The following is a 15,819-nucleotide window of genomic DNA, read 5'->3' as shown; positions in this document are numbered from 1 at the left end:
AAGGGGGTCAGTTCTATTTAACCATTGCTAGAACAGAGGGGAACGTCATACAAAATGTTTACTGCAAAGTTTAACATGGAGATTGTTAGATAAGCTATACTAAGATTCTGCTTGTAGTGCTTTCCTTTTTTTTATATATCTATTTGTTATATAATACATTTTGTATGAAAAGGCACTGCTAAGTTTTTTTTTTTTATAGCAATATTAAACTCAAAAGCATTTATTATATTTATATAAAAGTATATATTACATTTATTAATTTATTATATCTCAGCTTACATATTGTGATGGTTGTCTTCTTTTCTTTTTTTAACCACTTGCCTTCTGTGCACTTAAACCCCCTTCCCTTTCCAGACCAATTTTTAGCTTTCAGCGCTCTCACACTTTGACTGACAATTGCGCGGTCATGCTACACTGTACCCATATAAAATTTTTATCCTTTTTTTCACACAAATAGAGCTTTCTTTTGGTGGTATGTAATCACCTCTGGGTTTTTTTTTTTTTTTTACAAAACAAAAGAAAAAAGACAGAAAATTTTGAAAGAAAAAAGTTTTTCTTATTTTCTGCGAGTAAATTTTGAAAATAAATAAATTTTTCTCCTTCACTGATGTGCGCTGATGAGGCGGCACTGATGGGCACTGATAGGCTGCACTGATAGGCACTGATGAGGTGGCACTTATGGGCACTGATGAGGTGACACTTATGGGCACTTATGAGGAGGTACTAATATGCCGCACTGATGAGCACTGATAGGCGGCAATGATGAGCACTGATAGGCGGCACTGCTGGGCACTGAGAGGTGGCACTGAGAGGTGGCACTGCTGGGCACTGAGAGGCGGCACTGATGGGCACTGATAGGCGGCACTGATGGGCACTGGCGGATGGCACTGATGGAAACTGACGGATGGCACTGATGAGCACTGATGGGCAGCACCATCAGTGCCCACACTCAGTGCCCATAGTGCTGCCAGTCAGTGCTCATCAGTGCCTAGATGAGCAGGCACTGATGGGCACTGACTGGCAGTACTATGGGCACTGATTGTGGGCACTGATGGGGGGGGCACTGTAGGTGGGCACTGTGGGCAATTTGTGTATGTGTTTTACCTCTTGTAATCAGGGCACTGGTGATCGGTGCCCTGATTACATTTCTTCTGTGTCCCCGGCGCTGTGAGGCTCCCCCTCCTTCCTCACACTGCAGGCTCCGTGTGAGGAAGGAGCGCCGGCGATGAGAGATGATCTCATATGTTTACATATGAGATCATCACTCATTGGACGGTCCGATCACATGGTGAATGGCCGCTGTGATTGGCCATTCACCACGATCTGTGATCGGCTGTGTCCAAGGGACACGGCCGACACAGATTTTCCCCGATGCGCGCTCTCTAAAAACGGCCTCCCGAAAATTCGAGTCCGCGCTGCAGCTGTTTATAGGCTATAGCGCGGACCGGAAGCAGTTAAAGTGGAGTTCCACCCTAAAATACAACTTTTCGCCGTCTTCTTCTTCTCTGTCACCTGTAAAACAATTGAATATTCGAACATTTTTTTTTCTTACCTTGTTTTAGAAGAAAATATACTCACCTTACTTGCTGTTCCTCTCTCTTCGGCCACGGCCCGCTTCGTCACTTCCTGCTTGCATTGATTCCTGGGAGCTGAGCGTCATCGCTCCCAGGAATCAATGCGCCTGCACCGGACAGCCCAGAAGCTGTGCAGGAATGACGTGCCTGCCACGGATATGACGAGCGGGGTCGGTGCAGGGCATTCTGGGACGAAGAGGACACAGAAGAGGACGCCGAAGAGGACGCGCTGGCTTGAGCTGCCCACACCTGAGATGGCAGCACTGGACAAGACATTTTCAAGGTAAGTATTTCTTCTTATCCACTTAAGCCCCGGAAGATTTTACCCCCATTCCGACCAAGGGGTATTTTGCGATTCGGCACTGCGTGACTTTAACGGACAATTGGTCGTGCGACGCTGTACCTAAACGAATTTGGCATCCTTTTTTTCTCACAAACAGAGCTTTCTTTTGGTGGTATTTGATCACCTGTGCGATTTTTTGATCACGCGCTATAAACAAAAAAAGAGCGTCAATTTTGCAAAAATAGCAATATTTTTCACATTTTTTATATGAAATTCCCCCCAAAAAAAATGTAAAAATCAAAATTTTTTAACATTTTCGGCCAATTTGTTTTATGCTACCTATGTTTGGTAAAAAAAATCGCAAAAAGCGTATTTTGATTGGTTTGCGCAAAAGTTATCGCGTTTACTAACAAAGGGAAAGATTTTTGTCATTTTTGTTGTTTTTTTTAACGCGTAATGGCGGCGATCTGCGATTTTTTTTGCGGTACTGCGACATTGCGGCGGACAGATCGGACCCTTGACTGACATTTTTGACACTTTTGGGGTTACCAGTGACATTTCTACAGTAATCAGTGCTATATATATATGCACTGTTACTGTAAAAATACACTGGTAGTGAAGGGGTTAACTTTATTTGGGAGGGAGGGGCTGTGTGTGTCCCTAGGGGCGTGCTTTCTACTGTGATTGGCTGTGGCTTGAGCTGTAAGGAAACTGATCAACGGATCTACATAGTAGATCCATGTGATCAGTGTCTTTACAGCGAGGAGAATGACAGGTGGCTTGTTTACACAAGCTGCCTGACATTCTCCCTCTCCCCCGCCGATCGCCAAGTGGCCGGCGGACATCGGGTCCGCTGGTCACACGCGCGGGGGGGTCCGTGACCACACGGGAGCGGGAGCGCGCCTCCGGGGGCGCGCGCTCGCTCCCTAGACCCTCACAAGCAAGCAACGTAGCCCTACGTTAGTTTGCCTGTGAGGGGCTGACCGCCGACGTAGATAGTCGTGCGGCGGTCGGCAAGTGGTTAAAGGTAAGTGCGACCTGGGACAGTTCAGAGGCTATCCATTGTGGAATGCACTAGCCCTGACTGTCCCGGGGGTATTTTTATTAAAAAAAACTTTCCGAGGGTGGAACTCCGCTTTAAGTGTAGCACTACTTCCATGGGAGCTGCTGTGTGAGGGTTCCCCTGGGTTACCATTAGCAACAGTAGAACATTCAGACATGTTTCCAAGTGATTTTACCTCAGACAAGGACCAGTCCAGTTTCTTTGGTTTTTGTGTTTTTATTTGTAACTTGGAGAAGGGATGAGTGGGATACTCCAATAACTGAACTATGCACAAAAAGGCAGAGACTGTACAAAAAATGCTGACTGACGCTGGTTAACGCTGATTGAGCTAGTCACGGCTAGGCCGCTTACTGTATTTCACCTTTGATTGTGAAAGAGTCCTATTAGCTTCCCAAGGCACTCCTTTCCTGAGGTAGCCGACTTTAACCACTTAAGCCCCGGAGGATTTGGCTGCTCAAAGACCAGGGCCTATTTTGCGATTCGGCACTGCGTGATTTTAACGGACAATTGCACGTGCGATGCTGTACCCAAATAAAATTGATGTCCTTTTTTTTCCCCACAAACAGAGCTTTCTTTTGGTGGTATTTGATCACCTGTGCGATTTTTACTTTTTGCGCTATAAACAATAAAACAATATTTTTCACATTTTTTAGAAACCCCCCCCCCCCCCACCAAAAAAAATGTAAAAATCTAAATTTTTTAACGTTATAGGCCAATTTGTTTTCTGCTACATATTTTTGGTAAGAAAAATCGCAATAAGCCTATTTTGATTGGTTTGCGCAAAAGTTATTGCGTTTACTAACTAAGGGAAAGATTTATGTCATTATTATTTTTTTTTTTTTTAACTAGTAATGGCAGCGATCTGCAATTTTTGTTCTGCGGGACTGCGACATTGCGGTGGACAGATCGGACCCTTGACTGACATTTTTGACACTTTTGGGGTACCAGTGACATTACTACAGTAATCAGTGCTATACATATGCACTGTTACTGTAAAAATGACACTGGCAGGGAAGGGGTTAACTTTATTGTTAAACAGTGGGTTAAATGTATCCCTAGGGGCGTGATTCTAACTGTGGGGGGGGCGTGGCTTGTGATGTAACCGCAGAGACACATATGCTCCTACATAGCAGGATCGTATAGTCTCTGCAGTTACACAGGGGAGAATGACAGGCGGCTTTGTTTACATCAGCTGCCTGCCTTTCTCCCTCTCCAGCAGGAGATCGTGAGTGGCCGGCGGATATCGTAGCCGCCGGTCACTTGCGCGGGGCAGTATATCTGCGGTGGGCGGTTGCTAAGTGGTTAATAATAGACTGCACTGCTGAGCAACTTCAGGGCCCTTCCTGGCGCCCCCTTTAACCCCTAATCTTCAGGGCTTTACAACTTGGCACCCCCTTTACTGTAACACTCCGGGTTAGCTCCTTGACCTCTCTGGAGTGGTCCCCTCTCTTAGGCAGACCCATGGGCAGATGCTTGAGTACTCTGTTTTTCCAGAAGTATTCTGCCCAGCAGCTCCACTTGGTCAGAACTCTGGATCCTCTGCAGCACAGCTTAATCCCTGGTCCCTAGGCCGACTGCCTGGACCACCTGCCTCAGCAACAGGAGGAGAGACAGCCATCCACCTCCTCCTGGGACCTGGCTTCCCACCCAAAGACACCCTGTCACATGCTCCCCTCCTATTTATGTGCAATCCCAGGATGCATTGCAGGAATGCCCTCCCACTGGAACTGACATGAAACAAAGTGTGTCACTGGCTAGGTTTCCTCCACTGTCCAATGAGCTCCCTCATTCGCTGCAATGGGGACACTCCCTCAGACCCAGTGAATCACACTTGGAAACAAGTGACAGGCTAAACTAACAGATCAGACCCTCCTGATAAGCAGAACAGGGTCACAGATATGTTTTACCTAGCACCTACCTAGGAGGGTGCTACATAAGCTTTCTTTCTTGTACAGTAAAACCTTGGATTGCGAGCATAATTCGTTCCGGAAACATGCTTGTAATCCAAAGCACTCGTATATCAAAGCAAATTTCCCCATAAGAAATCATGGAAACTCAGATGATTCGTTCCACAACCATTTATTCATAAATCAATCAGTTTATAGTCCATATAAAAAGATTATAGCATTGCGATAGGTTATATAACCATAAAATGTCCATCCACAAATAGCCGCTTCCACAAGGGGATTAGAAGCAAAATCCGGCAGGAACTACAGAGTATAAAAGAGAAGAAAGGCGCCTCTGAGTGTAGCAATATGGTTCAATTTAATGAAGGTACAACATTTAACAACTCATAAGGTTGATGAATAAAACAGGCACATCTAAGTATGCAGGCATCCGGGGTAAAGCTGTCCACATAGACCGTCCTCTGCACCGCCGGCTGCCAGTCTGTAATCCTGACCGGGAAGACCACCTTGCAGTAAAGCGATCTGAAAGCGAGGGGCAGCATGGAAGGGATGACGTAGATGACGGTGCGGAGGATGATCTATGTGAACAGCTTTAGCCTGGATGCCTGCATCCTTAGATGTGCCTGTTCCAATCATCAACCATGTGAGTTGCTAAATTTTGTACCTTCATTAAATTTAACCATATTGCTACACTTAGAGGCTCCTCTCTTCTCTTTTATACTCAGCTGTGACTTGAGGCTACTTGTATATCAAGACATCGCTTGTATATCAAGTCAAAATTTATTTGAAAATTTTGCTTGTCTTGCAAAGCGCTCTTAAACTAAGTTTCTCTCAAACCAAGGTTTTACTGTATTTTTATCTGGTGATCCAGCCAGAAAGCCTGTTGTTTTTCGTAGCACAAGCTCTCCAGCAGAATGTATCAGTTTACATGACTAGACACACCACATAACACTGGCAGGGGTGCTTAACATGATGCCTTCCAGAACGCATAGATTTGCATGTCAAGTGAAAAAAACATTGCTTCCTACGAAGGCTGTTCACATAGATGCATTGTGATTCTGGAGTGGTTAAAAAAAGGGTCCTGTATGAGTTTAGTACGGAGCGGTGCGACTGTAAGTTTTAGAGCATGTGAGGATCGCGTCTGATTGGCACAAATTGCACCGCAACATTGCACTGCAGTGGCACTGTAAATCGCATGTAAAATTGTGCAACATCGCACCACATCAGTGTGAACCCGGGCTTTATATGCTAATACATTTACCACTACCCCCCCCCCCCCCCCCAGACTGACAATAATGATGTCCGCTGTGCCTCTTGTACTCAACCCAGAGTTGTGTCCCAATAATACAGAAGGTATGTTACTGGCCAAAGTACCAGGTAAAAACAAGAAAAAAAGCCAAGGAAAAGAAAACTAATGCAACCACCACATCTAAAGATTTGTAAGCTGCAATGTCATTAATTTTTGTTTTTCGGTTTAACCACTTTAAGACCCGAAGGATTTGCCCCCTTAATGACCAGGTCCTATTTTGCGATTCGGCACTGCGTTACTTTAACGGACATGTAGCACCACCCCCGCAGGAGCTGCTGATTAGATTATTGGGTCTACGTCCTGCCTTCCAACCCCTGAAATTGGCTCGAACCCTCCCTAGGCACAACTGACACGAAATGGGACTATAATACCAAATGGCTACAGGAGAACACAGTTCAGGATATATCACCCCAATAAGTAATAATAACTTGTTACCTTTCTCCAGCCGCAGTCCCTCTGGGTGACACAAGGTGCAACACACAGACTTTTGCTTAACCAAAGTAGCTTTACTGAGAGTTAAAGTACAAGTTGACTTCAAAAGACATCACAAGAGTCAACTAAGAAAGATAAAGTTATTGACACAATAATAAACAATATAATTAAGATAGCTATTTTTGTATACTTATGCAACTAAAAGATAACTCATAGGCTTTCTTTTACCCAATTCAGGCTATACTTTACACACATCTAGTCTCTTGTATCAGGTAGGCAGAACCTATTTGAATCCCATACACAGTTCCTTCCTTTTGGTTTGGAATCTTCGCTAGCAATCGTTGGTGCACAAGCTATTTGTAATCCAAAAGTAAGGATATATAGTCAAAAGGGGTGAGAAAAAAAAGTTACAATCACCCGCAATGTTACTGCGTAATTGGGCGTATTAATCTTCTTAGTGGTGCATATATAGGCCCCTGACACCTTATGTACTTGTGTTTAAATGCTTAGTCTCCTGGAAGGTGCACTCGGCCGCTGAGTGTACTGCGTACTATCTGAAGTGTAGTTAGCACCGGCTAAAGTTACTTTCTTCCAAGCGAGAAACAGATTTGGGCATGTGCCCTGCTCACCAAACGGCCTCTTTCTTCCCGAGCTCTCCACCTCCGATTTCTGTCACCAGCCGCGCTTGTGGTTAGATGTGGGCAACACCAGTCTCTGCAGAGCATCAATGGGTTCTCTGGGAAGGCTCCTTTACTGAAGATGAAATGCTTCCACTCCGTCACTTCAGGCCCAGGCTTCAGGCCTAGTCCGCAGCATCAGCCCACAGCACTTGCTTCCTTCTAGCTGTTGTGTCAGGAGACAAGAGAGAGAGCCTGGCTCCTCCCTTCCTTTATAAAGCTTCCCCCAAAAGGCTGTGCGGTGAAGCAATGCACCCTGGTGTTCCAACTGAATTGTGGGTATCGTAGTATCTGATGAACATCACCAAGCTGCAGTGTGGCAGTTTGGCCACTAGAAACTTCTGATGAAAACCACCAAGCTGCAGTGTGGCAGTTTGGCCACTAGATGGAGCCGAGTTCCTTCAAAATGTTATACAGTCTACTAATGAACAATTGTAAATGGGAGGATGCCCGCTACACACTCCCCCCACTTTAGAAACTTTGGTCCCCAAAGATAACGACAGCATGTATCCTGTCACATACGTTGGAAAAAAAAACAATTAACTCATGCACAACGGTAAACCATGTCCCTTATCAGAAGCAGAGTTCAAACCCAACAACTGCACATTAAAACACAGGGCCGACAGCGGAACCTCCCACCAATTGTTGGGGGAGGGAAGGTGGTTCTGTTCACAAACCCCCGACACTTGAGTGGCTTGTACAGATGTGCCTGGGGGTGAGCTAGGGTTGTCCTCCACTAAATCTGCAGTGGAAGAACTAGGCTGATCAAGAGTTCTCTTAGAAGTAAGGACAGCTTCTTCCGAGCATTTCCCCAATTGGTCGTAAGTTAGTCTTTTGGGTGGGTGAATGACTCTTCTTTCCCTCTGTTCTTTGGGAGTCACAATCTTAGAAGTGCTGGAACCAGCCGCTCTTGGGGATTCTTCAAGAGCTTCCTCCTCTAGTCCCAACGCATTGGACTCTGGGGTTTCAGAAGCAGTTAATTCTTCTTCAGAGAAAGGTGCAACCTCCTCCTCAGGATCTTCACCATCAGCTACTTCTTCTGTAAGCATGTGGAAAGGCACAAATTCAGGAGCTTCTGCCCGAAGGGTTCCTCTTTCAACCAGTTCGGATGAAGACAGGTACGCAGTCGTGGGTTCTGGTAACTGAGATGACCACATCCAATCAGGTACCTCCTCTTCATCTTCCAGATCTTCAATTGGAGAATCTCCATCCCTCACATCTGGAAATGCTGTTTGAGATCTGGTAACTGGCCTGTGCCCTTGAGACGTTGAAGGGACTTCATGTGAGACTGGGTCAGGAGATAGGCGAACTGCTTCTGAGAGAGGTAATAGGTGGTTCCTATGCCAAGTCTTCAGTGGGCCCACTCTCCCTTCCGGCCTAATCTGATACACAGGAAGGTTTGGCAGCTGCTTACAGATGACATAGGGCTGGGATTTCCAACGGTCAGCCAACTTGTGTTTCCCAGGGATACCCAAGTTCCTCAACAACACTTTATCCCCTGGCTGCAAATCCTGGATCCTAACTTTCAGGTCAAAGTTTCTTTTATTTCTCAGCCCCCGTTGATCAGATGAGACTTGGGCTTTTTCGTAGGCCGTTTTTAGGCTCTTCCTCAACCGGTCCACATACCCCTTGTGAGATGCTGCTGCGGTGTGATCAGGTGATATGCCGAAAGCCAAGTCCACTGGCAGCCGAGCCTCCCGCCCGAACATTAATCGGTATGGGGAGTATCCTGTAACATCACTGACAGTACTATTGTAGGCATGTACGATGGCAGCTACATGTTTACTCCAGTGCTGTTTCTTTTCTGAGCTCAGGGTCCCCAACATGTTCAAAAGAGTCCGGTTAAACCGTTCAGGCTGAGCATCCCCTTGTGGGTGGTAGGGAGTAGTCCTAGTCTTTTGGATGCCTAACAAGTCTAGCAACTTCTTAATCAGCCGGCTTTCAAAGTCTCTTCCCTGATCTGAATGGAGGCGTTGCGGTAAACCATAGTGCACAAAGAACTTTTCCACTAATACTTTGGCCACTGTTGTGGCTTTCTGGTCTTTTGTTGGAAACGCCTGGGCGTATCTGGTGAAATGATCTGTTACCACAAGGACATTCCCTTGACCACTCAAGTCAGGCTCCAGGCAAAGGAAATCAATGCACACCAGTTCCATAGGCCCCTGACTTTGCAGATGGCCCATTGGGGCTGCTTGACGTGGCAAAGTTTTCCTCTGGATGCAGCGAGCACAAGAACGACAGTATCCTTCAACTTCACCCCGCATACAGGGCCAGTAAAACCTGTCTCTCACAAGTTGGAAAGTCCTTTCAGGCCCCAGATGACCATGATTGTCATGGAGAGCAGCCAAGACTCCTTCCCTGAATTTAGCTGGTAGGAACAGTTGCCACTTCTCTTCCAGATCATCAGAGGGGCCCCTTCGGTAGACCACCCCTTGGCGTATCTGTAGCCGGTCCCATTCTTTATGCAACAATCGGGCTTCCCGAGGGGAGTCTGTTAGAAGCAGCTCAGGGCGCTGAGTCTCTATGGCCTTCAGCAAAAGTTTCCCCAAAGGGTCTTTTAACTGCTCCTTCCTCAAGTCCCCTTTCGATAGCCTAGGCAAACCTTCTTCTTCAACCTGGGTCACCCTGCAATAACACCTGGGTACTCCAGCAGCTGAGACCCCAATCTCTTCGGCTCTTGCTCCTCCACTGGATCGAAATTCCGTTCCCTGACATAGGGCGCGCACTCCCTCTGAGGTCAAGTGGGCCCATTCTTCAGTAGGATCGTTGGGGGCATGAGACCTTCTGGAGAGGGCGTCTGCATCCCTATTCCCAACACCTGGTCGGTATTTTAAACTGAACATAAAGCTAGAGAGAGCAGCTAACCACCTATGTCCTGTAGCGTCCAGTTTGGCAGTGGTCAGCAGGTAGGTAAGTGGATTATTATCCGTTTTGACTATGAATTCTGCTCCATATAAGTAATCTTTCAGTTTGTCTACTACAGCCCACTTCAAGGCCAGGAATTCCAGCTTGTGTGTGGGGTAATTCCTCTCGGAAGGTATCAGACTTCTGCTCACATAAGCAACGGGCCGCAGGTGACCGTCATGCTCCTGGTACAACACCCCACCTAGCCCATCTCTGCTGGCATCGACATGTAGTTCGTAGGGTTTTGAGGGGTCTGCGTAGGCCAACACAGGGGCAGTGGTCAGGCTCTTCTTCAACTGAATGAAGGCTTCCTCACATTTCGAGGTCCACTGATCCTGAATAGATTCCTTGGGCTTTCTAGGCCCCATGGCGGGTTTCACTGGTTTGACTAGTTCTGGAACATCATCTTCCCCTTCGGTTCTGAGTAATTCATTGAGGGGTCGGGCAATTTTGGCAAACCCTTCCACAAATCTCCTGTAATAGGAGCAGAAACCCAGGAATGATCGGAGCTCAGTCACATTTGTGGGCCTCGGCCAGGAAGTAACAGCATCCAGCTTCTCTGGGTCGGTGGACACTCCTTCTGCAGACACAATGTGACCCAGGTAATGGACCGAGGACTGGTAAAACTGGCACTTCTCCGGAGAAAGTTTCAGGCCTTCTTCATATAACCTCTTTAGGACCTTTTCCAACCTCTCTTCATGCTCTTCTAGGGTTCTGCCGAACACAATAATATCATCCAAGTATACCAGTACCTCTATCAGGTTCATATCTCCAACAGTTCTCTCCATCAGTCTTTGGAAGGTGGCTGGGGCTCCTGACAACCCTTGAGGCATGCGGTTAAACTCAAAGAACCCCACGGGGGTGATGAAGGCTGTCTTCTCCCTATCCTCAGGGTTCATGGGGATCTGGTAGTATCCGCTCTTCAAGTCCATCACACTGAACCACTTGGCCCCTGACAAACTTTGTAAAGCGTCTTCAATCCGGGGGGTGGTATACTGGTCTGGAATAGTCCTTCTGTTCAGTGTTCGGTAGTCGATACAGAGCCTCAGGGACCCAGTTTTCTTCCGGACTACCACTATTGGAGAAGCGTACGGGCTCCTGGATTCTCGAATAATCCCTGTTCTCTTGAGTTCCCCCAACTGCTCCCGTAGATCTTCTAAGTCACCCAAGGGAACCCGTCGGACTCTCTCCCGAAAGGGTTTATCTTCATGTAGGCGGATATTATGGGTGGCACTCTTTGCACACCCCACATCGAATTCATCTCTAGAGAATATTTCTTTCCATCGAATCAGTTGGGCCCTGGCTCTCTTCTTCCATTCCGGTGGGAGGGCCGTATTTCCAGAGCAGAGCTCCTCTATGGTGATTTCGCCCCCGTCTTCCCTCTTCAAATCTGATGGGGCAACTGGGGTGGCCGGGTTCACCTGGCCCAACAGCACCCTGGCCGGCACCTTCACCGGAGTAGTAGCAGTATTTCTGACACTCACCAAAACCTTCCCATGACTTTTCTGTAATGCCTTCAATGGGATCACTTCGGGGATCACTTCTATCCCTTTCTGTGCCTCCGATGGGCCTGATTCAAGAACCATGAAAGGGCCTGGCTGCTTCCAAGTGAGCTTGACAGAAGCCCTCAAGCAGGTCACCTCTCCCGGCTGCAACACCTTCTCTGTTTTATCCAGCTTCCAGATCTTTCCAACTCCTTCGGCAGGGGCCTTCTGTTCCAGACCTAGACGTTGATAGGCCTGCCTTAACATGGGATGAACTTTCAGAGTTGGGGCATCCTGTCCCTGGACTAGTTGTGTCAGCAATCGCCTGACTAGGTCAGTGTTGGTCCCTATAATGAGGGAACTCTTATTGGCCCCTGGTGGGCGAGGGCATACCACTGCTAAAGTATCGAAGGTTTCAGCTTTGCCGGCCAAGGAGGGGTCAAAAGTTAATTTGATTGGCAAATACCCGTCATAGGGAAAACTTTGTGTTCCAATACCCCATATCTCCAGGTCTTCCAGCCTCTGCAGGGGCAGATGTTTGAGGTGTCTATCGTAGAAATCCCTATACAGGAGAGTCACCTGGGCTCCTGTGTCCAGTAAAGCCTTTGTATAAATTCCTTCCACTTGGATTGAGACTACAGGGGAAGGCCCCACTAGCTTGACAGGAAATTCTTTTGGAGTAGCCCTTCTGCCGGGCTCAGCTACCTGCACCCGTACTCCTTTCCTTTTTGAGTTTCTACCGGGCCTCATCTCCTCCTGGGCCTGGTGTGCATTGATTTCCCGCCTCTTATCGGCCCAAGTCGTGGAATGAGAGGCATTTAAAGAGGGCCTTACTCCCTGACTGTGGCTCTTAAATTTAAGGGATCTCTTGGAGTCCATTAAAACTGTTGGGCGCCCGGTTGACTCCTTCACCGGAGCCCTCTGAAGTTTTCCGCCGGCTTGCGGTGTTTGAAGGCAGCCTCCTCTGGACTGGGACATACTCCTCTGACATGCCCTACCCCTCCACAATTGAAACAGGTTATCGGCCTCCTAGGTTTCTGTTCTGGTTCAACACTGGAACTAGGGTGTTTAGCAGGCTTCTCTTCTGTGTTTCTATTAGATAGAGCAGATGCCTGACTGTTCAGGATGGATACCATTTCTATTAGCTGTGACACCTGAGTCTTTAAGAGCTCAACTTGTGAGTCGCCTTCTTCCGCACTTATCACTCTAACTCGGGCGGTTGTTTCCCGTTCTTGGCTCTTCCTTTTGTTATCCAACATGACCTCTTCTTCCCGGACCATCCTGATCAGATCAGGGTACTCCAGGATGCCACCGTCCTGGCGAGTTCGCAACAGTATAGCAATAGGGTCTAGAGGTTGAGCTCCCCTCAGCACCTGTTGTGCTCGAGTCTCATCCACCTTCCGGGGATCCAACCCTTTTTTTAACAGAATCTGATGTATGATCCTATCCAGACGCCCGATGAATTCAGACAGTTTTTCTCCTTCCTTCTGGTAACAGTGCTCCAGTTGGTAAAGAAGTTCAGTAACCTTTTCTGTCCGGCCAAACACATCTTGTAGAATATCCAGATAGTCTTGTGCAGTACAATCCTTCTTGCTTAGCTTGAGGTTGCGTACGGCCTCCAATGCAGGCCCCTTCAAACTCTCTGTGATTCGCTGCTTCTTATGCTGTTCTGGTATCTCCCACTCCTCCAAGGCCTGAGTAGCGTTATCTAGCCACTCCTCGAATCCATCTTCCACTGAGGGTACAGGTTGCTTCCCAGAAAAAGTCCTGAGCTTCCTGTATCCAGCCATCAGATAGTTTGGAGGATCCTTGTTACATTTGGCTACTATTTCCCCCAGGACAGCGCATAGTTCTGAGCTAAGGGTAGTCAAAGGTGGTGCACTGAATCCCTCCTTTTTGGCACTTTCTTCTGTGCTCAGTCCCCCTGTAGTAGTGGGTATAGGGTCTTCCTCTTCACCTTCTGGGTGTATCAGGAATAACTCTACTTGATCTATAGTTTTTATGCTGGTGCCCTTGAAGTGATCTGGGACCCCCTTCTTCCATTCACACAATGCGTAGGTGTGTTGATTGGTGGTATCTGTCCTCATGTCCATCACCCAAAGTTTCCTGTCCTTGGAATATGTTCTCAGAACTGAGAGTAGTTGTTCCTCTGTCCAGTTCTCTCCCTTGATTCCAATCACCAGACCATGGCCGATAAGGACATTTTCTTCTCTGCACCACCGGGCTGCAGCGGCAGGGTCCATTTCTGTGCGATCAGCGATTTTGTCACTGAGAGGGAACTGTTGCAGGACCGTAGATATCCCGGACGAGCCCCCACGTGTAGCACCACCCCCGCAGGAGCTGCTGATTAGATTATTGGGTCTACGTCCTGCCTTCCAACCCCTGAAATTGGCTCGAACCCTCCCTAGGCACAACTGACACGAAATGGGACTATAATACCAAATGGCTACAGGAGAACACAGTTCAGGATATATCACCCCAATAAGTAATAATAACTTGTTACCTTTCTCCAGCCGCAGTCCCTCTGGGTGACACAAGGTGCAACACACAGACTTTTGCTTAACCAAAGTAGCTTTACTGAGAGTTAAAGTACAAGTTGACTTCAAAAGACATCACAAGAGTCAACTAAGAAAGATAAAGTTATTGACACAATAATAAACAATATAATTAAGATAGCTATTTTTGTATACTTATGCAACTAAAAGATAACTCATAGGCTTTCTTTTACCCAATTCAGGCTATACTTTACACACATCTAGTCTCTTGTATCAGGTAGGCAGAACCTATTTGAATCCCATACACAGTTCCTTCCTTTTGGTTTGGAATCTTCGCTAGCAATCGTTGGTGCACAAGCTATTTGTAATCCAAAAGTAAGGATATATAGTCAAAAGGGGTGAGAAAAAAAAGTTACAATCACCCGCAATGTTACTGTGTAATTGGGCGTATTAATCTTCTTAGTGGTGCATATATAGGCCCCTGACACCTTATGTACTTGTGTTTAAATGCTTAGTCTCCTGGAAGGTGCACTCGGCCGCTGAGTGTACTGCGTACTATCTGAAGTGTAGTTAGCACCGGCTAAAGTTACTTTCTTCCAAGCGAGAAACAGATTTGGGCATGTGCCCTGCTCACCAAACGGCCTCTTTCTTCCCGAGCTCTCCACCTCCGATTTCTGTCACCAGCCGCGCTTGTGGTTAGATGTGGGCAACACCAGTCTCTGCAGAGCATCAATGGGTTCTCTGGGAAGGCTCCTTTACTGAAGATGAAATGCTTCCACTCCGTCACTTCAGGCCCAGGCTTCAGGCCTAGTCCGCAGCATCAGCCCACAGCACTTGCTTCCTTCTAGCTGTTGTGTCAGGAGACAAGAGAGAGAGCCTGGCTCCTCCCTTCCTTTATAAAGCTTCCCCCAAAAGGCTGTGCGGTGAAGCAATGCACCCTGGTGTTCCAACTGAATTGTGGGTATCGTAGTATCTGATGAACATCACCAAGCTGCAGTGTGGCAGTTTGGCCACTAGAAACTTCTGATGAAAACCACCAAGCTGCAGTGTGGCAGTTTGGCCACTAGATGGAGCCGAGTTCCTTCAAAATGTTATACAGTCTACTAATGAACAATTGTAAATGGGAGGATGCCCGCTACAGACAGTTGCGCGGTCAGGCGACGCTATACCCAAAGGAAATTTACGTCCTTTTTTCCCCACAAATAGAGCTTTATTTTGGTGGTATTTGATCTTATTTTATTTTTTGTGCTATAAACAAAAAAATAGCAACAATTTAAAAAAAAAAACAATATTTTTCACATTCTGCTATATGAAATTCTCAAAAAAAAAAATTAAAAATCTAAATTTTTTAACATTTCAGGCCAATTTGTTTTCTGCAATCGCAATAAGCGTATTTTGATTGGTTTGCGCAAAAGTTATCGCGTCTACTAACTACAGGAAAGATTTAGGTCATTTTTATTGTGTTTTTTTTTTTTACTAGTAATGGCGGCAATCTTCAATTTTTTGCGGGACTGCAACATTTTTGACACTTTTGGGGGGGACCAGTGACATTACTACAGTAATCAGTGCTAAAAATATGCAGTGTTACTGTAATAATTACACTGGCAGGGAAGGGGTTAACACTATGGGTGATCAAGGGAATAAAATGTGAGCCTAGGGGAGTGATTCTAACTGTGGGGGGTGTGCAGGGC

The sequence above is a fragment of the Pelophylax lessonae genome (assembly GCF_965119305.1).
Source record: "Pelophylax lessonae genome assembly, chromosome: 12".
NCBI classification, from domain to species: Eukaryota; Metazoa; Chordata; class Amphibia; order Anura; family Ranidae; genus Pelophylax; species Pelophylax lessonae.
The sequence above is the reverse complement of the archived record's forward strand: the minus strand, read 5'-3'. Positions refer to the sequence as shown.